The 25,683-nt window shown below is 44.3% G+C and overlaps 1 protein-coding gene across 9 annotated transcripts in view; it reads right to left on the bottom strand.

Moving 5' to 3' along the window:
- The window catches only part of CSNK1G3 (casein kinase 1 gamma 3), a 443,408-nt gene that overhangs the window by 411,545 nt on the left and 6,180 nt on the right, over positions 1 to 25,683 (bottom strand). The window lies entirely within an intron of this gene.

Below are 25,683 nucleotides of genomic sequence, written 5' to 3'. Positions count from 1 at the left end.
TAATGACAAGAGATCCAATATAAAGAGGTGTGCAATTTCTGCAACATTTAACAATGTGTGCCTATGTGTATTGCTTCCAGAAGGCGTCTTTACTATATGTGAGTGTATGAAGGAGAATGAAAGCAAGATTGGTGATTTTATTTGGAGAACAGACAATGTACCCCCAAAAATGTGCTTCTTGAAAAAAGGGAGGAGGGGAGCAGGTGGTTTTGCTAAACTACTGTGCAATGTGTTTGCTTTCAAAATAAAATTTACCCCAAAATATTTGCCTAAGAAAAATGGTTTTACTGCGCACAAAGCTACAAATGCAGAGTTTGACAACACTAAATACCATTTAAGTAAGGCATCCTTTAACACATCAGGTTTGGTGCATGCCAATATTTAAAAAACAATATCAAGGTGAATCAATGTGGAACTACTTTCAACTTTTTTTTTATTAGGGCCCACACTTGTTACAGATTGTCACAAATGTGCATCCACATATCTATTAACTTGCATGGATGCAGAATTACGACTTTCAAGAATTCATAAGAGTTTTCATAAGTTGGCCAGTACACCTACAACAGTACCAGGTTCGTAAGCATAATCTTTACAAACACATGTCTTTTTTTTTCTCCCCGAAGGACACTAATGACCTTTTCAAGTATGCAAAGGGGGTTAGAGAGAAGTTTGTGGTGCCGTTTAATATGTACATTGCAAGCATGCACACATTTTCACTACAATCCAGATCTGGGAAAAAACTCTTTTTGGGAGTTAAGCCTTTTATAGGTGCAAAACAAAACTTAGTGTCTCTAAGCCAAACTTGCATGCATCTATAGTTTACATTTTGACTCTGGAACTAGAAAAAAGCCTACAAATTCTTGAAAACTAAAGTTCTACTTATTGGATATGTTGCTTGGAATATGATCACAATCATAGGAAACGAGGGTATAGTGAGATGAAGGGGTCTGCCCAAACATTACAGCGTGGATAGTGGCAGACTGTGGTAATCTCCTTGATCCACAGCTGGTAACCAAGGCACTGTACTGCAAGCAGAATCTACATTTATCTACAGTAGTATTTTGTGAAAATGAGTGAATGTCTACAAATATAATTGACAGGGCAATCTACAAGACTCTCCCTCAAACTAGAAAGAGAGCATTGATACAATTAGAGCAATGATCTATCCTGAACGATGCTCTAATCTGTACTCCAACATAATTAAAATGCTGACATATTCTGAGCCTTACCACGGCCCTATAAACTGAGATATGTGGAGTCTGTGAGTATTCAAATATATGACATAAAGACAGTGTTTTGAGAGTCCTACGCCATCTGGGTGGCATGAACATAGTCATGAAAGAATACAAGAAGATATTCTATAAAATTCAACACGCCTGCCGATTTAAGAGTCAATGACGTCACACAAAGAAAGAGAACGTACTTTATCTCGAGGATTGTTTTACATGGATTAGCAGGATGTTATTTGGACTGTTTTAGAAACTCATTGGATATGTAGTCCTATTTTTATAGTGCGCTGTTCATTGACCGAGTTGCTGAGCAATAAATGGAGAACGTGAAATGTATAATCTGTGCTTCTGTGTTCTTAATAGAATTGGCACATTCCTTCATGAAGGCGAGACAATTTTACATTCTGTGCAACACACAATGTAGTTTATTACACTTCAAAATTATTTTCTAACATGTGCCATATATACTAATAATAACGCGTATTGACCAGATCATCTTACATTTCTTAATTCACGAAAGTGCCAAACTAGAACCCCTTTAGCAATAACAGAGAAGAATTGATGTGCCCCTCTCAACATGCTTCAACAAAACCTAACCACAAGAACTGTACTTCTGTATCAAACTATGCCTAAGTGAAGAGCACTGGAATCAGTGATCAATGATATCTTGTCATCAATTACATACCTTTCCAAACATATCTTCGTTCACTAATTCAAACACATCTTTATGTGTTCCTGTCCACTCAAATGACACACTGCTATGGAACACAGCCCTAGATTTCAACGTTGCAGTAACACATTATTTTCAAGCCACAAGCATGAGATTCAGCAAGCCTAATAAACAAAGCCCACTGATCTTAACTTGTCATTGCAGACCCATCATGAATGGCACTTTACCCAATGTGACGTTCACTGTTAAAGGTACCCACCAGGAGAATGTTCGAACCAGGGGACTGAATGTGTGTGATGTGTGTGTGTGTGTGTGTGTGTGTGTGTGTGTGAAGGGGGGGGGGGGAGGGGGGGTCAAGTGACAGCAACTATTTCACATTAATAAGTTGGAATGTGGCTGGGGTAAAAAACAAAGTTTCTAATCCTGAGTGGCTGTCTTTTATTGATAAATATAATTGTGTTGTGTTTCACGAGACTTGGACAGTATCACCTGCTCGGTGTAAAGATGTTTGTGTTACTTCTGTCCAGTGACAGCTTCACCCCATGGGAGAGCCAAGGAAGGTCTTTCTATTTGGGCTAAACTTAACCTCAGATTTAAGTCTCTGTCGTAAACACAGCCAGCCCAGCATACTGAGCCCTGCTTATTTGTGATTGCTCAAGCTCATACAGTTTTTATTTGGTCAATTTTAATAATAACGATTTTTCCAATTTTTACTGTTGGTTGTTTGATGAGTTATGTAAATGTATTATGGGCCTTAAATCGCTTCGGAAGAGTAACACCTCCCAACCACGAGTTTTAATATGTGGGGATTTTAATGTGAAGATGGGTAATAAGCTTACAGAGCTTGCCACTACATGCCATTTCCAGGGGGTTGGAAATGAGGGACTATGTTACCCGGTTGGATCTTGTGGATGTAATTAATTATTTCCAGGGTCCCTGCCCAAATAAGCCCAAAGTACAGAGGAGAGGGACGAACATCAACTATTGATTACACATTTGCTTCCAGATATCTCCTACAGTGGTGTCTGAATGGCGCTCTAATAGACTCATTGGAGTGATCATAATGCCTTATTAGTTGATGGAGCCTGTCCAAATGTTATAGGCTGATTTCCTTGGTTGACAGTTCGGTAAACGTTCTGGGAAGGGTTAGGTGTAGTGGAGCAGTGCTTGGATTTACATCCAATAGTGAGTAAATACCCCATCAGAAAGTATCTGTATCTGACTTTCATGGATTTGTCAACTGCTTTTAATTGTGTAAACAGGAGCAAATTGCGGTTGTTAATTAAATTAGGGGTAGATGTCTCTTTAATCAACTTTTTACACAGTCCCCATTAGCATCTAGGCTCTAAGGTGTGAAATGGACAGTCAGGAGAACTCTTGTAGCTTTTCCACTGGTTAGTGGGGTAGGATATGGGTGTGTGTTGGCACCCCTGCTTTTTATCTCGTTGTTAACGATGTGAATGTCCATCCATCAAGTTCTAATGGGAATGTGCCAAAAATTGCCAACTCTGGTGTCCCGGCAATATTATATGCAGATGACCCAGTTTTGTTGGCTAGAACACCTTGTGCACTCTGTATCTTAGTAGAGTCTTTTGTGTCTCTTATGACTACCCTTGATATGAAAACTAATTTGGTGAAATCTCATATACTGGCATGTGGGCCCGGCAGAAAAACCCTGACAGTCTTAAAACTGAATGAGCAACAACTTAACACGGAACTGAACTTTTGCTATTTGGGATGGTGTTTGACTCAGGCAAATCCTGGCAGCCACAGTTCATCTGAGAATTGGAAGAGCAGTAGGCTCTATTTTTAATTTAGCCAAGAAAGATGGTAGGTCTACCATTTGCCCCTTTCCTAAAGTATATAAAATGCAATGTGTCCTTACTTCATAGTAAGGAGAAGGAGAGTGGGGCACTATAATGTTACTCACATACAGACAGAAGAAAACAAAATCTGTAGGTGGTTAATGAATCTCCTGCCTTCCAGTGCTACTTTTATCCTGCACTCTAAATTGAATTTAGAATATTTCTTAAGACACCATCAAATAGGCACCTCTCCTGCTATGGGTAAGTGGGTGGAGTAACACATAGGCAAGTTTTAACAGCGCAGAAATAGTGGGCTGCCTTAGTAAGGCTAAGGGGCACTCCATCCCTTGGCTGAAGTATGTCAGCAAATCTTTTGCGGATATTGGTCTCCCTGAATTATTTAGTCCCCTGGTTTAGTTATTAAATCCGATTAGAGGGTGGTTAAGGATAGGTAAGCTGATCCTCACAAACAATCCAAGCAGCTACAACTAAACAAACTATTTGTGATTACTACTCCACTCTTGCGACAGGAGTCTCCACTGTATCATACTCTGGAGCTTACGCAATGGGAGAGCTGGAACTGTATGGCGTTTTAAATGCTTTTCTGATGAAGCAAAGATGTGGGATCGCTTGGCGTCCCTTGCAATTATATGTCAGAGCAATCTCTGTTGCATTTTACCTTTTTTGCAGCTTCTACTGCAATTTTTTTCAGCTCTGCGCTAAACACACACTGTAAAAAGTGAGCTTTTCAGAAATGCAGCGAGGCCTTAATCTACCTTCAAACTCTAAACAACCCGGATATTTGTTATAATGTGTGCTATTTTCTGAAAATGGCAATCCCCTGCAGAAAGTCTATGGAGGGGAGTTAGGAGGGCAGGCAGGAGGTTTGCTGGGTTAATGTATTTTATCTGTTGTCTTATGTATGAATAGTATGACTTTTTAATTAATTTTCAGGGGGTTTAATATGCAAATAATGAAAATTGTATCTGATGGATTATTTTTAATTCATGACAATGGTTTGTTTTTAAAATTGTAATGTACAGTTGTGCTTTTATCTTGTACGTTTAGGATTTATTTGTAATGATCGAATAAAGATTTTCAACTGAACTGCACTAGCCACACGCCGTTTTCCCCCCAACTTTTATCTATCTGAACCAACGAACATTCTGTCTGGTCTTTGTTCTCTGCCATAGGGTTTTTTTCTTCTGTAGAATTTAAAAAGCACTTCATTGGTAACTTTTTACACATTCCATGTACCTAAATACTATCCTGGAAGAAAAACTCCAGGGACTGTATTAAACATAGGGTTCACAATCCCTGTTTACACTATTGTGCACCTTTAACTAGGTGCACTGGGCACAAACAGTGACAGTGCACCCTACTGCAGACAATGTACTGTCCCCATGGCGGAGCAGTTGTTTTAGGTACAGATCTCCCTGCAGGCGTGTGCAGTGAGTGACTGCATCCATCTGCGTTGGGATTCCTGGGTAGTCTGTAGGACACCTTTTTCCCCCTTCAGGGAGCATCCTCAGTGGCACGCTAACTGTGTGCCACCCCTTTGTGTTGCACAGTCAGTGTACCTCCTAATGGCCTTTTAGCCTCTATGTCCATATCCATATTATAGTTACAAAAAAAAGGGTAAAACCTGGAATCACTGGGATCTGGGTAGTAATTAGTATGCAAAGAAAGCGATCCCAGTGTAGTAAATTCACAAAGGGGAAAAAGCATAATACAATTTATATTGAAATTTCAAAGAAACACAAAGGAAAAGCATTTCAACCAATGTTATTTAATCACATTGAGGGTGTGGTTGTTCACAGGTATGACTTTGCAAAAAAGTTATCTTATATATAATTTCATATTCGGTGCCCCAGGGGAAGGAAAGGGGAGGTGCAAGGAAATTAGTGGTGGGTAAGGTTTTTTGTGGTAGTGACAGTAAATCACAGACAGTATTGGTATATGAAATGCGTATATACCACACATGTACTACTCTAAATACTAAAAACAGAGTGCCATTTATCACATATAAAGTAACAGTTAATCAATCACTGTTGAGCGGATGATGGCAGATTTTCTAAAGTCGACGTTTCGACCCCTTGTCATGTAGGTGTTTAAGCCCTTACTGTCGGGTCTTCATCGGGACTGGTGAGGTGTGGAGGGGGTGGGCACCTAAAAGGAAAGGGCGGTGTTTAAAAACCAAACTAGATAGAGGGGATTCAGAAAGTCCCAGAGAGCTAGGCAGGATTAATAGATCATTACCAATAGTGCGGCGATGGGGAGGGGGGGCCCACTCTCACAGATCCATTGTTGGGAGTAGGGGGAGGCTTCAGAGCTCTTCCGGTATTCTGTACAGAAGAAAGGAGACGTCACCTAATGAATAAAGGGGACTGAATTAAGTAGGGGCAGATTGGTAAGAATGGGAAAAGAAAACACATAAGGTGCCCCAATGCACTTACTGTTTGTGCGACTGAAAAATACAACCAAGGTTGTGATATGTCGGTCCTCTGATTCGGACCTTCCAAACTTCACATGAGTGGAGATGCCGGAAAGAATCCGGGGTATGTCCAGAATTTAAGCTACAAGGGAGTAGGAGAACCAGTATGTAATTGACCCAAAGGATGAATCTAAAAGACTGAGGCGACCACAATTGAATAAACAACGGTAATTCTCAGTTCTAACTAACAACAAGATGAGAGGGGTGAAGTAAACACGTTCATGAATTCAAGAAACAGTCTTAAAACTGCGGAACGGTGGTAAAGTTATCAACCCAAATGAGTGGAAGAGAACATTCATCTATAACCCAACATATTCAACCTCTCTAGACAAAGGTTGTCTCACAGTGATCCGCTAGAAAAATACTTCAGTGATAACAACCGTCTCACAATGTTACAGTGAACCAAAGCACCCACACGATGGGGGCATGGTAATTGAGCTTAAGGGCACCAACCCCCTTGTATGGATCAAAGATTTCAATTTAACTAGCATGCTGTGGTGACGCGAGTTCTAATGGATTAGTGAAATTATACACTGACCCGGAATAGGCGGCTGTAAATAATCCTTCCCAGGGTCCAAAACGGGTTTTGTTAAAAACAGGCATATAAATGGTACAGTTGAAACATTTGAAGATGGTTTAGTATGTGCACCCTTATCGTGTATCATATGGTGAGTAAGTGGGTGCAACAATCAGCAGCGATAGAGCGGCTGAGGGTCTCAATCGTAAAACAGGGTCCTCAGGTCGGAGACAGTTTAAAAGTGACTAGGAAGCCGTCCGATCAAGGGATAAGTGAAAATATGGGAACGCGGTGCCATCGCGTGTCAAGAGGGGGGGAAGATCATTTACCTGGGAGTGAAACACAAGCCGCATCCTTTCTTCTGTACAGAATACCGGTAGAGCTCTGAAGCCTCGCCCTACTCCCTACAATGGATCTGTGAGAGTGGGCCCCCCCTCCCCATCGCCGCACTAATGGTAATGATCTATTAATCCTGCCCAGCTCTCTGGGACTTTCTTAATCCCCTCTATCTAGTTTGGTTTTTAAACACCGCCCTTTCCTTTTAGGTGCCCACCCCCCTCCACACCTCACCAGTCCTGATGAAGACCCCGACAGTAAGGGCTTAAACACCTACATGACAAGGGGTCGAAACGTCAACTTCAGAAAATCTGCCATCATTCGCTCAACAGTGATTGATTAACTGTGACTTTATATGTGATAAATGGCACTCTGTTTTTAGTATCTAGAGTAATACATGTGGTGTGGTATATACGCATTTCATATGCCAATACTGTCTGTGATTTACTGTCACTACCCCAAAAAAACCTTACCCACCACTAATTTCCTTGCACCTCCCCTTTTCATTCCCCCTGGGGCACCGAATATGAAATTATATATAAGATAACTTTTTTGCAAAGTCAAATATAAATGTAAATGTCAAGGTATTTGTAGAGCGCACTGCCACCAAGCGGTTTCCTGGCGCCATTACTTATACCGCTGTGGAACCCTTCCTGGCTTTCCCTGGCTTTCCCTGTGAAGTGTCCACTCCTGGGCACCCCCAGGGTGAAGCCAGGCATCCTAGCGCTGTTGGGGCCGGTGTGGAGGTTAAGCAAGTTATTGCTCAGAGTTGCAGCGTGGGGCCCATGATTAGAATAGGCACTGAGGCGAGAATTGTCGGGTCCAAGGAAATTGAGCCCAAGACCCGCCGAGGCGGGAATTGAACCCTGGTCCCGGGCCAGACCTGTGCATCAGGGTCTGCCGCTTTAACCATTGAGCGACACTCCTCCACTTTTTTGCAAAGTCATACCTGTGAACAACCACGACCTCCAATGTGATTCAATAACATTGGTTGAAATGTTTTTCTTTTGCGTTTCTTTGAAATTTCAATATAAATTGTATTATGCTTTTTACCCTAGGATCGCTTTCTTTGCATACTCCTATCCATATTTAGATTTTGCCTTATTAAGATGAAATGCACTATGTACTTATGTCTGTCGATCCAAAGTTTTAATAGTGATAATGTTTTTCCAACTGTTGATAAACGCTGTTTTCCGCTCAAAGAAATGACCCAAAGGAAGAAGGAAATACGCTTTATGGAAAACATTCTATATTATATTCTTTTGTTACAGACATCAGTACATAGTGCATTTCATCTTAATAAGGCAAAATCTAAACAATACTGCATCTTAGCAAGGCTAACGAATAGGGGTATCCCAATCCAAAATGGCGACTAATGTTAAAAGACGGCGGATCTTCTTCGTACTGTAAACTTTAGACTACGTTATTGTTCTTCAAAACCAAAATTGAAAATCGGCATTAAAATTCTTTGCTTTAAACTAAGATGTAAATTCGTAAAATGTAATCGAACTAACAGTAAATACTTCCGGGTCACACCGACGTTGTATTTGTTCATGGCCGTAAATTTTAAAGTCTTGGCTAACATTGTTTCGAACAATAGTGTTATAATATATCTCTATTCGACTACATCAAGAATAAAAATTACGTTTAAACTAATAAACTATACGACTAGCGCCCGTAATGATCTTCCGGGTGAATTTAGACAGAATCAGCATAAAACCGGAAGAGGATGGTATTCCGAATATTATCCATGGAAACCCGGACACAGAGGAGCAGGGAGGCCGTATCACCCTGACAAGGTATGTGAATTCGACAAACGCTGCCCGTATTTCCGCTCGTTTTGCTGAGATGTAAGCTTTAACAAGCACTGGAAATGCAATAGGTCTCGCAGTAGTAAAGTTTGAGCTATAGGTGTTATTTATTTTTTTGTTTTTTATTTATGTGTTGTTTTTTCTAAATAGCTAAATTAATAGCTTTCTTCTTTACAAAAGCAATAGTTATAATTTTTGTAAATGTGACACCTCTAGCATTTGTAAAGCAACATGTTTTGTATTAACGGGACTTATATGTGACTTAGATGTATTGATATAAAAAAAATCAATGGCTTTAAAAAACAATTAATAATTAATACGTAAATAAAATGGATTTTATTTTATATTGCCAATAGCTTAAAGTTTATTAAATATATTTAGTGAAGATGCTGTGGTTGCGCTGAGTGAGGGTGGGTGAGGGTGAGTGAGGGTGAGGGTGAGTGAGGGTGAGGGTGAGTGAGGGGTTGAGGGTGGTTGAGGGTGAGTGAGGGTGGGTGAGGGGTTGAGGGTGAGTGAGGGTGAGTGAGGGTGAGTGAGGGTGAGTGAGGGTGAGTGAGGGTGAGTGAGGGTGAGTGAGGGTGAGGGGTTGAGGGTGAGTGAGGATGGGGGTGGGTGAGGGTGAGTACCCAGGTATCCTGCAGAACTCCTGAGGCACTCTAAACTGACCACACAAAATAGAGAGATTACAGTCAGAATTGTGAATGATAAAAGGGATATAGTGGCGTAAAACTGGACTGGGTGAGTGAGGGTGAGGGTGAGTGAGTGAGGGTGAGTGAGGGTGAGTGAGGGTGAGGGGTTGAGGGTGAGTGAGGGTGAGGGTGGGTGAGGGGTTGAGGGTGAGTGAGGGTGAGGGGTTGAGGGAGGGTGAGGGTGAGTGAGGGTGAGGGTGAGTGAGGGTGAGGGTGAGTGTGAGTGAGTGAGGGTGAGGGTGAGTGAGGGTGAGGGGTTGAGGGTGAGTGAGGGTGAGTGAGGGTGAGGGGTTGAGGGTGAGTGAGGGTGAGGGTGGGTGAGGGGTTGAGGGTGAGTGAGGGTGAGGGGTTGAGGGTGGGTGAGGGTGAGGTTGAGTGAGGGTGAGGGGCTGAGGGTGAGTGAGGATGAGTGAGAGTGAGGGTGAGGGGCTGAGGGTGAGTGAGGATGAGTGAGAGTGAGGGTGAGGGGCTGAGGGTGAGTGAGGATGAGTGAGAGTGAGGGTGAGGGGTTGAGGGTGAGGGGTTGAGGGTGGGTGAGGGTGAGGGATTGAGTGAGGGTGAGGGTGAGGGATTGAGTGAGGGTGAGGGGTTGAGGGTGAGTGAGGGTGAGGGGTTGAGGGTGAGTGAGGGTGAGGGGTTGAGGGTGAGTGAGGGTGAGGGGTTGAGGGTGAGTGAGGGTGAGGTTGAGTGAGTGAGGGTGAGGGTGAGTGAGTGAGGGTGAGTGAGGGTGAGTGAGGGTGAGTGAGGGTGAGTGAGTGAGGGTGAGTGAGGGTGAGTGAGGGGTTGACGGTGAGTGAGGGTGAGTGAGGGTGAGTGAGGGTGAGTGAGGTTGAGGGGTTGAGGGTGAGTGAGGGTGAGGGAGGGTGTAGGTTGCAGTACTGCGGAAGAGCGGTGCGCATTGATAGGTCACAAGACCTCACGACAACCATGGCTAAAAACCATTGGCAAAACTAAAAGGTCCCAAACGGTGCGATCTTATGGGTTTGCCAGTGCTTGTTTTCTGTGGTTTCCATCGCATTCCGGTGACGTCGCATCCGTAGCAGCATGGCAGCCTCCACTAGCACAGCAGCGCCGCTTTCTCTACGAGTGCTAGCAGAATGCCGGGTATCCAAAGCCCGGGCATGCGAGCTGCGATTGCCTCACGGGGAGGTACCTACGCCGGTCTTTATGCCTGTGGGGACACAGGGCACCATGAAAGGAGTCACGGTGCATCAGTTGCGGGCGCTTGGATGCTGGATCTGCCTCGGGAATACCTACCATCTGGGCATGCGCCCGGTAAGTGAGGGAGGGCTCTTCTAAAACTGACAGTGGTGAGCGGTATTAATGAATGAAACTACAACAGACGAATAATAACCATGATTGCATTTTTAGTACGACAGGCAAGACCTAACAAGCATTTACAATGCAATGGTTTTGCCTTTGTTAAAGTTAGAGCTATTGGCATTGCTCTTGACATTATATTTATTTATGTTTTTTTAACATAAATAAATGGCATTGCCATTTACAATGCCACTAGCTTTATCTCTCGCAAATGACACACACAAACACACACAGAGCCCCCCCACACACACACCCACACAGAGCCCCCCCACACGCACCCACACAGCCCCCCACACACACAGCCACACAAAGCTTCCCACACACACAGCTACACAGAGCCCTCCACACACACCCACACAGCACAAGCAGGCAACAGGGGCACAGGGAGGCACAAGCAGGCAACAGGGGCACGAAAACGGAGACACAAGCAGGCAACAGGGGCACGAAAACGGAGGCACAAGCAGGCAACAGGGGCACACGGAGGCACAAGCAGGCAACAGGGGCACACGGAGGCACAAGCAGGCAACAGGGGCACGAAAACGGAGGCACAAGCAGGCAACAGGGGCACACGGAGGCACAAGCAGGCAACAGGGGCACACGGAGGCACAAGCAGGCAACAGGGGCACACGGAGGCACAAGCAGGCAACAGGGGCACACAGAGGCACAAGCAGGCAACAGGGGCATGAAAACGGATGCACAAGCAGGCAAGAGGGGCACGAAAACTGAGGCACAGGCAGGCAACAGGGGCACACGGAGGCACAAGCAGGCAACAGGACTGGCACATGACACTGAGAAATAAGGATCTAGTAAAGAGAATGAATAAAAACAACTGTCATCACTAAACAAAATACATTTTTCCTCTGTGCATTGCTGACTTATGGTCCAATATCTAAGCACACGGTTTCCCAGTTCTGACTCCCTAGCTACTAATGCAACCTGACTCTGCTTTACAATACAAGCCAGCACAACACTCCTTCATTGACTCCAGCAATGGATCTACTATGAGCTCTGTCAGTCTGACCCATCTGAATCCTAGTTCTCATTTCAAAATTAGGATCCAAGACAGCTTTGTGCCAATGCATCATTATAATCACTTGGCCCAATGTAATGGCTGCCTTTTTGCTCTTTGGAGAAGGAGAATGATGGAGAGTGACTCCAGCCTATCACCCCCATAGCATAGGGATTAGGACTATAGACAGGGACCCTGTCTTACATATATTAGGGCATTTTCGTGCCATTTTCCTTAAAGTAAGGCTTATGAATTTAAGTTAGGGGATAGATATATAAGTATTAGTTATGATTTGCTCATTTGCTAACATGCTGGGCTATTTTCTATGGAGCTATGTATATTGTGGGCTCCGTAGGCCTTAAACGAGACAGACTCCATTTTGCTTTCTGCCCGGTAGCCGAGAAGGCTTTCTAGGTCAAATGTAGTGTTTTAGTTTTAAGCTGTTGTTCGCTTGGAGAGAACCGGTTCAGGCTGACCCTTATCGAAGGAATGTATTTTTCTCCACTCCGAAGACACAACTTCAGGCCGGCCGGCTGGGAAAGTGTCCTTGGTACGGGGAGGTACAAGAATTTGGTGGGCGGCAGGTTACTGGCCGTGAATTTCCATGAAGGAACGGGCTTTGATATTAGCGAAGGTGTTAGTCAGTTTGTCAGTCAGTCCGTAGGCGGCATCTAGCCATTAGCATCTCTGCCATTAATCATCTTATGGCGGACAGTCGCCATCTTTGAAGTCCGAGAAAGATTTAAGATCGAAACTCTCTGAGAAAGACTGAAGGAGAATTAGCGCGGAGCGCACTGCTACAGAGAGAGAGAGAGAGACGGTAGCTAATAACCAGCAAGGTTCCGGTGCCCTGGAGGGAAGCAGACGAGGTTGAGCCTAGCGGTGCAGACGTGTACTTGTGACGGCTGGGGTGTGACTGCAAGGCGAGCCAGGACACAGAGACGAGAAGGGAACCTAGATGACTGCCGAGTCCAGACTTCATATTAACCAGGTGACCTCCGTCCTTTTCCCACTTTAATCTTTACCTTTTCTTTGCAGAAGTTATGTTGCATAGTAATGTGATTTGTGTTTATTGTCAATAAATATCCTAATTCTTATAGAATTATCGTGTGCCTCGTGTTCTTGTTCAATCTCGGTAAATGCATCTTCTAGTCAGGAATTGTTTATGTGAGCGGATGTGAAATCCCGATCAGGTAAATGGTGATTGAACAAAGAGGAAGTGAGTGGACCTTTGATGCCGAGAATAGGAGGTACACTGCATAATTTGGAAACAGTACTCAAAGTTATTATTATAGTTTTACCCCGGGTAGGTAACTGAGACTTTGTCCCGATAACTGTTCATAGGAATGTGGTCGTCGTTGATATACGGCGTTAGTGAGAACACTGGGGAGGACTACCAGTGCCGATACCCACAGGATTGTGGCTTGAATAAGTGAGAGCGCTAGGGGGTCGAACTAGCGTGGAGATCGACAGGATTGTTGGGTCGTTTGGAAACGGGAGCATTGGGTTCTGCAGGCCCATGTGTAGTCGCACCGGATTGTGCGCAATATCTGCCCTAGGGTAGACCGGTCTGGGTCGGGGCGGCCGCGAGACCAACCGATGTGAATAAGATATTGTAGAAAATCTATGCATGTGTATTGTTATTCCCCATCCTTAGGTGTGATTTGTATATATTTCTGTATATCTACCCATTGTGAGTATATTCTAAGGAGGGAAGGTGAGTACGTTTTGGCTGGGTTATAAGAGGCCCCTGGGGGCTGATCTCATCTAAGCGGAAAATCCGGCCATAACATCTGGCGTCACGAACTGTTTACGAAGCCTGTGTGCATTGTGTTGGTTTAATCTTGTTGATTTGCGCTCGGCTTTTACGTATTGAATTTTGTTTATAGTTGTATATATAATTTTTTTTTGTGTGTCGATATGTTTGTGAAAAAATCGTCGTCGGTTTTCAATTTACCGATTCAGATTCCCGGCTGGGAATGTACCCCTTACGAGGCCTTGGCCCGTGAGTGGGCTGATTCTACTGGTTTGAGTGAAAATTGGTCTTCATGCTTGGAGCAGGCGGAGCCTGCCGATGTGGTATCGTGCTTGCAGAATGCGCCAGTAGTGAAGGGTGATGAGCTTCCTATTTTAGGACGCAGAGGGTGGATTGTTCTTAATGCATACAGAATATTGCATGAGAAGTTTGTTCAGCTACAGAAGCGGTTTAAAGATATGGAAGGACAGTGTGTTGAATTACAAAATGCACATACTCTGTTGCGTTGTCAAAATAAATTGCTTGCCGACAAACTTGAGACATATCAGACCATTGCCGAAAGAGCTGCGGTCCGTATTGCACGATATAAGTATAAACATCGTCGTGGTCGTGTATCTACACGCAAAGTGCGTATGGTTGTAGCGAAAGCTGGAATGGATTGGAACCCCGATGAGTGGGACGGTAATATCTGGGATTCTCATACTTCTGACTCCTCGGCAGAGGAGGGTGACAAGCGCGAGTCTTCTCGCTCCGGACGTGATTGTAAATCTGCTTCGTGTACTGATATGGGTCCCGACACCGACCGTGCTCGTTCTTCCCGTTCGGATGACGTGGCTTGCACTGATTGTGCTACTAAATCTAAGACGCGGGCTTCCTCGGAAGCTCTTCCTGAAGTTTCTGCTCACCCTGTTTTTCGACGAAAATTACAACAAGCCCCTGGTAACCCGGGTGGTATAGCTTTAGATTGTATTGAAGATTTTACTCAGCAGGAGGTTAGTGACATTTTACAACGATTTCGACAACGGCCTGGTGAGGCCTTGCTTACCTGGATGGTGCGTCTTTATGAACTTGGCGCTGCCGGTATTATGCTTGATGCTGTTGATTGCTTACGATTTTGCTCTTTAAGTTCGGATTCTACTATTCAGGATCAATTTCGAAATTATAATGGTGCTGGTCAAATTACTTTGCTCCAGCTGGCGTCTGACGGCTGTAATCATAAATATCCAACTGAATCTGATTGGCCTACTGATGAGAAACCGTGGTACACTTTGCGCGATGCGTCGCAACGTTTGAAGGAGGAAGTCATGAAAACGGCTATCTTTCTTAGTACTGCCGATAGGTTGTTGGATGGTCTTTAACATCTTCTGTGCGCAATCGCATTATCCGTTCTTCTCCTGTTGCTTACAAGCAGGTCATGATGACTTTATTGATTAATCAAACTGGCAACCCTTTGTCTGCTGTGCTTGAGTCTGTTCGTCAGCTTAGTGAGCTGGGTGAATGGTTTAAACCTGAAAGACAATCTCGACCTGAGGGTCGTACTGGTGGTGACTATAAGTTCTCTAGACGTGACATGTTTCTTGCTCTCATTGCTGATGGTGTCAAAAGGGAGGACATTGACGGTGAGCCTAATAATCGCTTATGGGACATGTTTCGCAAGCGTGGTTTGGATCGAAAGGAAGGTGCCCGTCGTGTGCGAAAGAATGAGTATGACCGTGGGTCGGATGACAGTGGTGATGAGAAGCGACGTGTGAATTCTGATCGCCGTGATGATCGGCGTTATGAACGTGATGGATCCCCTCGTCGTAGTGATGGGAGGGGGAGAGAGGATGACCGTGATAGGGGAAGAGATGATTATGTTTCCAACAGGCGTAAAGATGAAAGGAGTTATTCCCCTGACATAAGAAGGAGAGAGGATCGTAACAGACTTTCTGACCGTAATTCTCAATTTTTTGAACGTGATACTAATCCATTTCGTACTGGAGATGGATATGAACAAGATGTTTTGGTACCAAAGAAATCTGAGAGCATTTACCCTGATTTGTCTTGGCTCGCAGAACGCGGAAAAACTGATTAGGAAATAGGTCAAGCTCCGGTACACAGGTGGGCTCACAGAGATTACAGACCCTATGTAGATATTGAGATTTTTTGGAAACATCGTAATATCCAAAGGGCCCGAGCATTGGTTGATACTGGGGCGGAGGCCACTTTAATTCATGGCAAGTCGAGAAAATTTCATGGACAGTCTTTTACGATTACTGGTTTGGGTGGTAAAGAGACACCCGCAGTTCAAACTGCTCTCGAAATTAAAATTGGTAGGATTCCTCGTAGAGAATACTCTGTGTTGGTTGTCCCACTTTTGGAATTCATAATTGGAATTGACATTCTGAAAGGAATGACTTTACATTTGGATGATGGTTGTTATCAATTTGGAACTAGACAGTACATTTCGACCAGACCCGTACGGGTTGGCCGCTTACGCATACCACCTATTAAAATACCTTTAGCCATGAAAGTGATTTCGCAAAAGCAATATCGTATCCCAGGTGGTCATGAGGAAATTTCTGCTACTATTCAGGATTTGGTTGACGCGGGAGTCATAACTCCGGTCACATCTGCTTGGAATAATCCTGTTTGGCCCGTGCGCAAAACTGACAATTCTTGGCGCATGACTGTTGATTATCGAGAATTGAATAAGCATACACCTAAATTGGCTGTTGCAGTGCCTGGTATTGTCACGCTAATTCAGAGAATTCAAAAGCATCCAGGTACGTGGTATGCTTCTATCAACATTGCTAATGCCTTCTTTTCAATCCCGATTGCCCCTGAATGTCAGGAACAGTTCAGTTTTACATGGAATGGACGTCAAATGACGTTCCGGAGTCTTCCCCAAGGCTATGTACACAGTCCTACAATCTGTCACCGGCTGGTGGCAGAGCATTTGTCTGAAGTGCCCATGAATCCACGAATTCAAGTCTGTCATTATATTGACGACATTTTGATTCAAGGTGAAACGCAAGATTTGGTACAGTCCCATTTAGATCAGATCATTGACTGTTTGCGAGCGAAAGGCTGGGAAATTAATCCTGACAAATTACAAGGTCCATCCCAGAATGTGAAATTTTTAGGAATTAATTGGCATGAGGGTCACAGAGAGGTGATTCCACAGGTTAAACGAAAAATACTTGATTTTGCTGTTCCCAGAAACAGGAAAGAAGCTCAATGCTTTATTGGTTTGTTTGGATTTTGGCGTCAGCATATTCCCCATTTGAGTCAAATCTTAGCTCCACTGTATCGAGTCACTCGTAAAAAGAATGCGTTTGAATGGGGTGAACCTCAACAGACTGCTTTTAATTTGGCTAAAGAAGCTATTCAGTATGCTTTGGATTTGTGGCCCGTGAATGAAGGTGATGTGGATCTGAATGTGTCCGTGGAAGGCCTGTATGCCAATTGGAGTTTGTGGCAAAAGCAGGGCAGACAAAAAGTGCCATTAGGTTTTTGGACCAAAAAGTTACCGGAGGCTGGCGAGCGTTACTCTCCCTTTGAAAAACAATTACTTGCTTGTTTTTGGGCTCTGGTGGATACCGAGCAATTGACCATAGGACATGCTGTCATCTTGAGGCCCGAAATTCCCATTATGCAGTGGGTTTTGAGTTCACCGAAGTCCCATCGAATTGGACATGCTCAGGAGGCTAGTGTGGTTAAATGGAAATGGTACATTCAGGACAGGGCACGTGTGGGTCCGAAAGGTGTGGCGGTTTTGCATGAGCGGGTGGCGCAGGCGCCCTCCAATGAGACTGACAGTGAGTGTTCGGTTCCCGTGGTGCAGGAGTCTCCCGTGAAGTGGGGTAAATCATTTGATGATCTGTCCGTGGAGGATAGAAAACATGTGTGGTTTACGGATGGTTCAGCGAAATTCATTGGTGACAAGAGACATTGGAAGGCTGTTTCTTATAACCCGATCACGCAGAAATTGTTGAGCACAACTGGAGATGGTAAGAGTAGCCAATATGCTGAACTCTATGCAGTTTACCAAGTTTTGAAACAGGAACTACCTGGCACATGTCATATTTTCACTGATTCCTGGTCCACTGCGAATGGACTGGCGGTGTGGTTACCAACATGGCATTCTCATAATTGGGAATTACATTCCAAGGAATTGTGGGGTAGAGAATTGTGGCAAGAAATTTGGGAGTTGCTCCCGCAGAGTACTGTAACAATCTTTCACGTGGATGCTCACACTTCAATCGACTCCCTTGACAAATTTTTCCATAACATTGCAGATGAAAAGTCTAAAATTGCTGAGGCAGTGGTGGACATGCAGGATTCTGATTTGGCGGGATTGGCGAAGTGGGCCCATCAGAAAGCAGGACATTTTGGAGAGAAAGCCACTAGCAGGTGGGCTGCCGATAGAGGAATTCATATTCCTTTTTCCTTGATAAAAGATGTCATTTTACATTGTCCCCTTTGTCAACATTCTAGGAAAAAAGAGGTGCCTCAGATTGTTCGAGGCCACTTGCATCGAGGTAAATTGCCCGCTCAAATCTGGCAGATTGACTATATCGGTCTGCTCCCTATGAGCAGAAACTGTCGATATATTTGTACTGTGGTTGACACTTATAGTGGCCTTTTGGTCGCTTTCCCTTGTAAGAACGCTACCCAAGTGAATACCATTAAAACACTGGAACTAATTATTCTGTACTATGGTGTCCCATTCCAAATTCAATCCGATAATGCATCTCACTTTCGTGGAAGATTGGTGCAGGAATTCTGTGCGGAAAATAATATTGATTGGGTGTTTCATATTCCATATTACCCACAGGCTTCAGGACTGATTGAGAGAGTGAATGGCTTGTTGAAAGAACAGTTGCGCAAGTTAACTGATGACCGTTACAGCCAGTGGAGAGATGTTTTACTTCAAGCTTTACTGATTCTCAATAATCGCCCTTTGTTACATGCTGAATCTCCTTTAATGCGTTTGTTTCCTCCAAATGTTGATGCAAAACCAAATTCTGTATCGAACACTGTCATGTATTGGGAAATTACCCCCGGTGCTTTGGCTCCATGTAGAGCGACCCCAGGTTCCGCAGGCCTCGACCTGCATGCTTTAAATGATGCTAAATTTCCAGGAAAGGATCGAATCATTGTTGAAACTGGCATTGGTGTCTGTATACCTGCCAGTAGTTTTGGATTGATTGCCCCTAGATCTGGCCTGGCCCTGAAAGGTGTACAAGTGCTCGGTGGAGTAATTGACAGTGACTATCAGGGAGAGATTAAGGTTCTCCTGCTTAATAGCAGTGAGACTGATTTGTTTATTAAAAAGTCTGACCGTGTTGCTCAGTTACTGATTATGCCTGTCTTCAGTGGTGAGATCAAAAAAGGCTCTGCCCCAACATTGCTAACTGTGCGAGGACAAAAAGGCTTCGGATCATCTGATCTTCCTGGAGCTAAGATATGGGTGCAATCGCCTAAAAATCCCCCTGAACAGGCTGATATTATTGCGACCGGTCATGACAACACCGTTTTGGTGATGAAGCCGGGGCAAGATGGCTGGGAAGCTGTCCCAGCTGATAAATGTTACTTACGAGAATGATTAAGGCCTGTGTTTGTATTCTTTCAGATCATTCTCTGGACTGCTGCTGCGGGATGTGTCGGCGCTGGACTCCTTTTGGCCTGCTATGCCGGGAGAGGAGAGGATCCACCGACGCCGGTTGATGGGATAATCCGAGGCCCGCGGTCTGCGTGGGCAACGTCGACTAATTTTTGGATTACACTCGCAAAGCGGGTGACGAACTCTCCACATTTCTGTCTTACGCCCATGAACTCCGTCACTGACATTTTAGCGACCTGTTTGGTTGCTGTCCCTGCATCCACTGAGACTTTACGTCATATTTTTAATATATCTAATGCCCGACCTAATGTTATTCTGGGCGACTTTGCGGCCCATGAATTTTGTCCCTCATGTACTGCTCTTCCAGACCTTGATGTCCCTATTCATTCCCGCATTACTACTTTTAATATTACCCCTGGAGACCTATGTTTCATCATGACTTGTGACCCTAAAGCTATTACTGAGTGCTTGAAGCTGAAGCTCCAAGCCGCTACTTCCTTTTCAGCTCATCAACGTTTGTTATGTTCAAAGAGACTTCCGAATTCATGTCTTTCAGTTAAAAATAATGTGACCTGTAAACGTTTATTAGTAGCCACTAGCCATTATCGTTCAATGCTATTGCCAGCTGGATGGCTCTTTTCCTGTGGGAATTCATCTTGGCCCTATATTCCTGCGAATATTTCTGGTGGCCCATGTGCCATCACTAGGTTGAGTTTGCTAATGTTTTCCTCACATCCCCGTATTGTACGTGATTCTATGTCATTGCATGAGGATTGTGATTCCTCTGTTCATCTCTATTCCAGATCAGAATATCTTGGTTTAGCTTTTTCTATTATTGGAGTGCCTGCATTGGCCGTTTATAATGCCAAAACAATCGGCAAAATGGCCTGCTGGATGGTTAAGTCCATTAACCAAACATCTACTGTTTTATCTGATCTCTTATTGGACGCCCAAGGTGAACGTAGGGCTATTTTGCAGAACAGGGCCGCCATTGATTATCTTTTGTTGAAACATGGACATGAATGTTCTGATTTTGAAGGTCTGTGCTGTTTTAATTTGTCTGACCATTCTAAAGCTATCCAATCCCATATTGACAAACTCCACGACTTGACTGCAGAAATTAGACAACATATAGATCAGGGTTTCTTTGACTGGCTTTTTAATTGGCTGCCTGACCTGCATTCCTTACGACAGATTTTAGGGGGAGTTATTGTCGCTATTTGTGTCCTGATAGCTATTTGTTGCTTTATTCAATGCATCCCTTCCCTGCTCCAATTTTTTAGACTTAGTAAGGGTCGTAGATCAGTTAGTTTTGTTTCATATTATTCTTCTACTGATGTTAGCTCTATTTAGTTTGTGGTTAATAGACTGGAGTCAAGGGGTGTAATGTAATGGCTGCCTTTTTGCTGGCTCTTTGGAGAAGGAGAATGATGGAGAGTGACTCCAGCCTATCACCCCCATAGCATAGGGATTAGGACTATAGACAGGGACCCTGTCTTACATATATTAGGGCATTTTCGTGCCATTTTCCTTAAAGTAAGGCTTATGAATTTAGGTTAGGGGATAGATATATAAGTATTAGTTATGATTTGCTCATTTGCTAACATGCTGGGCTATTTTCTATGGAGCTATGTATATTGTGGGCTCCGTAGGCCTTAAACGAGACAGACTCCATTTTGCTTTCTGCCCGGTAGCCGAGAAGGCTTTCTAGGTCAAATGTAGTGTTTTAGTTTTAAGCTGTTGTTCGCTTGGAGAGAACCGGTTCAGGCTGACCCTTATCGAAGGAATGTATTTTTCTCCACTCCGAAGACACAACTTCAGGCCGGCCGGCTGGGAAAGTTTCCTTGGTACGGGGAGGTACAAGAATTTGGTGGGCGGCAGGTTACTGGCCGTGAATTTCCATGAAGGAACGGGCTTTGATATTAGCGAAGGTGTTAGTCAGTTTGTCAGTCAGTCCGTAGGCGGCATCTAGCCGTTAGCATCTCTGCCATTAATCATCTTATGGCGGACAGTCGCCATCTTTGAAGTCCGAGAAAGATTTAAGATCGAAACTCTCTGAGAAAGACTGAAGGAGAATTAGCGCGGAGCGCACTGCTACAGAGAGAGAGAGAGAGACGGTAGCTAATAACCAGCAAGGTTCCGGTGCCCTGGAGGGAAGCAGACGAGGTTGAGCCTAGCGGTGCAGACGTGTACTTGTGACGGCTGGGGTGTGACTGCAAGGCGAGCCAGGACACAGAGACGAGAAGGGAACCTAGATGACTGCCGAGTCCAGACTTCATATTAACCAGGTGACCTCCGTCCTTTTCCCACTTTAATCTTTACCTTTTCTTTGCAGAAGTTATGTTGCATAGTAATGTGATTTGTGTTTATTGTCAATAAATATCCTAATTCTTATAGAATTATCGTGTGCCTCGTGTTCTTGTTCAATCTCGGTAAATGCATCTTCTAGTCAGGAATTGTTTATGTGAGCGGATGTGAAATCCCGATCAGGTAAATGGTGATCGAACAAAGAGGAAGTGAGTGGACCTTTGATGCCGAGAATAGGAGGTACACTGCATAATTTGGAAACAGTACTCAAAGTTATTATTATAGTTTTACCCCGGGTAGGTAACTGAGACTTTGTCCCGATAACTGTTCATAGGAATGTGGTCGTCGTTGATATACGGCGTTAGTGAGAACACTGGGGAGGACTACCAGTGCCGATACCCACAGGATTGTGGCTTGAATAAGTGAGAGCGCTAGGGGGTCGAACTAGCGTGGAGATCGACAGGATTGTTGGTCGTTTGGAAACGGGAGCATTGGGTTCTGCAGGCCCATGTGTAGTCGCACCGGATTGTGCGCAATATCTGCCCTAGGGTAGACCGGTCTGGGTCGGGGCGGCCGCGAGACCAACCGATGTGAATAAGATATTGTAGAAAATCTATGCATGTGTATTGTTATTCCCCATCCTTAGGTGTGATTTGTATATATTTCTGTATATCTACCCATTGTGAGTATATTCTAAGGAGGGAAGGTGAGTACGTTTTGGCTGGGTTATAAGAGGCCCCTGGGGGCTGATCTCATCTAAGCGGAAAATCCGGCCATAACACCCAGTGAAAGAAATGATATTTTCCAAAAGTGCCGTAAACACAGACAATGCACGCAACCACATAAACACAAATCAGTCTACATTTTAAGACAATTGCTACTCTGGAAGTGGGAACTAGTACAGGGATCCTAAGCAGAGCTCAATCAGTGCACATGTGATACCTCTACTGTTTATGATCGCAACTGAGGCAGATGAAAGCTCTAAGTTTCTACTTGATTCACATAACACCAAGAGCACACACAATAAGGTCTACACAAAAGAAGATGGCTGGCAAGTGTATGCTGTATCTTTGGCTCCTAGGATTTGCACCTAGTGGCCCTTAGATGACAATCTTCGCTTGTATGTCAACAGATTATTCACTCACTAAACCAAAGAAAGCACCATCAACTAAAAGCCATGTATAACATTTTACTGCAGCGACAGGTTAAAGCTCTGCAGTTAGTACATTCCCACCAACCTTACTGAGTGCCGAAACAACAGTGGAAATCTCGCTCAGATCCACAGTGAACATAACTAACGGGCCCCGCGCTAGTTAGTGACCCTTGTCCCCAGAATTGTTCATCCTATGCTCCTGGCTCAAACACACTACTCCACAGGATACCAGTCTTTCGATGCAATAATACAATATCAATTTCAAGGCTTTCGCTTAGCCTACTTATCCTGAAGCTGGTGTATCACGGATCACGGATGCAGCATTGGCAAGAACAAAACCTTCACAGCAGAACTTACCTTCATTTGGAATAAAGATGGATAATGTCCCTAAACAGCAGGGAAATATATTTCGCAACTATTCTGCAAGTGGTTTTACATTCAGGGTCAGAGCATGACCGGAATGAGTGAAAATTGAAAGAGGCATTCAAATCACATTCCATTTACTCAATTTGCTCACAAGTCTCTTTTCTAGACGCATCCCTCAGCATCTTTCTCCCTTTGGCACTATGCTGGAACTGATCTCCCAGTGAGAGATTAAATGCCACTAGGATTACATGCATCAGTCTTTTGCCTCTGTATGTGTCATTATGCCTACGTGTCTTTGACTAAGCCACCAAGCGCTCTCTCAATGCGCCTTTATTATGACTTGCATCATGCCTTGGTTTCCTTGTGCTAACACACGCATAGATCTCACAATGCACCTACACGCAGTACACACTTGTATCCGAGCAGCAGTGAGTCATCCACTCAGCCATGACAAAGCACTTCTACCCTAACCTGCTACATGAGCGTATTTCAGTACTGAGTCATATCAGCCTCCCTCAATACACTTAGATTCCGATTTGCAGAGTAAACTTATCTTGAAGTTCCGAGGTAGAGTTTACAAAATGCACACCAGTCCGAGTACTTGCACTAACCAGCACTCCTACAACGCACATCTAATCTGCACCGTATAAAGCTCTACCACTACGGAAACTCTCACAATACTCCTCGGTCCTGACTAACAGTGTGCACTGGAAACGTAGTACGAAGATTTCGATTAATCGCTTACGCTGACATTGCACTTTATGATTTGACATGGACTCTGATGTATTGGTACAGATACAACCCCAAGACACGGGAAGGGTGGGTTGGGGCAGGAACAGTGTTCATAGAATAAAAAGGTGACATATCCAGCAGTGAGGCGTGAGATCCTCGTGTGTGGGGCGCTATGCGGGGGGGGGGGCGCAAACGGACAGCGTGAACGGCGCAAGAAAAATAAAACAGCACTCACTGTGGTGTTTCCCAAATAAAGTATGTAGCAAACCGGGTCTGGCGTGTGGCACAGTAAGGCTGCGCCAATTCAAGAAACAAACAAAACAATTTGCCAGTACTGTGCAATTTTTTAGATTTTTTGTTGAAGAGCTACTAATTGCTCTCTCGAAAATGACCACTCTTTCAGTCAAACCAATTTATGAAAACATAGTTTTGTTATTCTTTATTTTATCAGAACTGTCTTTCAACTTTATCTAGTTCATGTATTTCGCAGTATTTTGTTCTGCGGTGTTTTTAGAATAAGTATATACTATCTGCCAATATACATAACACAGAGGAGGAACAGGGAAGTACACGCAGGAAATGATAAATCAATGGGTTATGCAACAATTAGACAATTGACACAGATAGTATATACTTATTCTAAAAACACCGCAGAACAAAATACTGCGAAATACATGAACTAGATAAAGTTGAAAGACAGTTCTGATAAAATAAAGAATAACAAAACTATGTTTTCATAAATTGGTTTGACTGAAAGAGTGGTCATTTTCGAGAGAGCAATTAGTAGCTCTTCAACAAAAAATCTAAAAAATTGCACAGTACTGGCAAATTGTTTTGTTTGTTTCCCAAATAAAGTAGACACTCACCTGGAGAGGGAGGCGGGGATCTGCTGTAGGAGGGGAGGGGGAGAGCGGAGGCCGTGTTACAACGGCATCGGGACCGGCTGCGGCTCGGGAGGCGGGGATCTGCTGTGGGAGGGGAGAGGGCAAGGCTGTTGCAAGTACTATCCTAAAGGTGGGTTATCCATTAAATTCATTTGCCCTCTATTAGCCTCATGGCTGCTTCTTGGCCATTTGCAGACACATCCTTGCAGGATCAGTTGACAATCTAAATTTAAGCGCAAAAAGTCATTTTCAGTAGTCAATTTGAAACGAACATTTCTAATGCACAAAGTGCACACTAACTTCCCAGCTGGGCCCTAACGCATATACGTAAATTAAAGACACGTATTTGTGTTATCTGCACATTGATGGTTTACGACCACTCAAGCACAGAGGGAGCAATTGGATCAGAACATAAAGAGTAACTTGAGTCAAACTGTATGTGAGGCTGAGCGTCACATCCACTGTTCCTCCTTCATAGCATTCGTGGTCACAAGACTTTAGCCGAAGGATGGCCTAAAGAGATTGCTTTCCACTTGTTTTCTGAACTGAGATCTGGTTCGGCTTTAAGGCTGGGATTGAAAGAGGTCACAAGTCCATCACCCTGAACACCCAGAGTTCGTCCTCCACGTTTCAGTCTTCTGAACGTTTGTTGTTGCATCAGGTACATTGGCCGATCTTAGGTTCATGGTGGGAATTAGAGTGGGTCGGGTGTGGGAAGGTGGATATCTGAAACATGTCTCCGGTGGCCGGAGGGCAGTGGCGTGGGAAGTTGCAGCATAGCGCTGGCGGTACACGGACGGGGGGGGGGGGGCGGGGGGGGGGCGCAAACGGACAGCGGGAACGGCGCTAAAAAAAAAAAAAAACCAGCACTCACTGTGGTGTTTCCCAAATAAAGTAGACACTCACCTGGAGAGGGAGGCAGGGATCTGCTGTAGGACGGGAGGGGGAGAGCGGAGGCCGTGTTACAACGGCATCAGGACCGGCTGCGGCTCGGGAG

This window comes from Lissotriton vulgaris, chromosome 3_1 (genome assembly GCF_964263255.1).
Source record: "Lissotriton vulgaris chromosome 3_1, aLisVul1.2, whole genome shotgun sequence".
Lineage (NCBI taxonomy): Eukaryota > Metazoa > Chordata > Amphibia > Caudata > Salamandridae > Lissotriton > Lissotriton vulgaris.
This window is presented reverse-complemented; position numbering and strand designations above follow the sequence as displayed.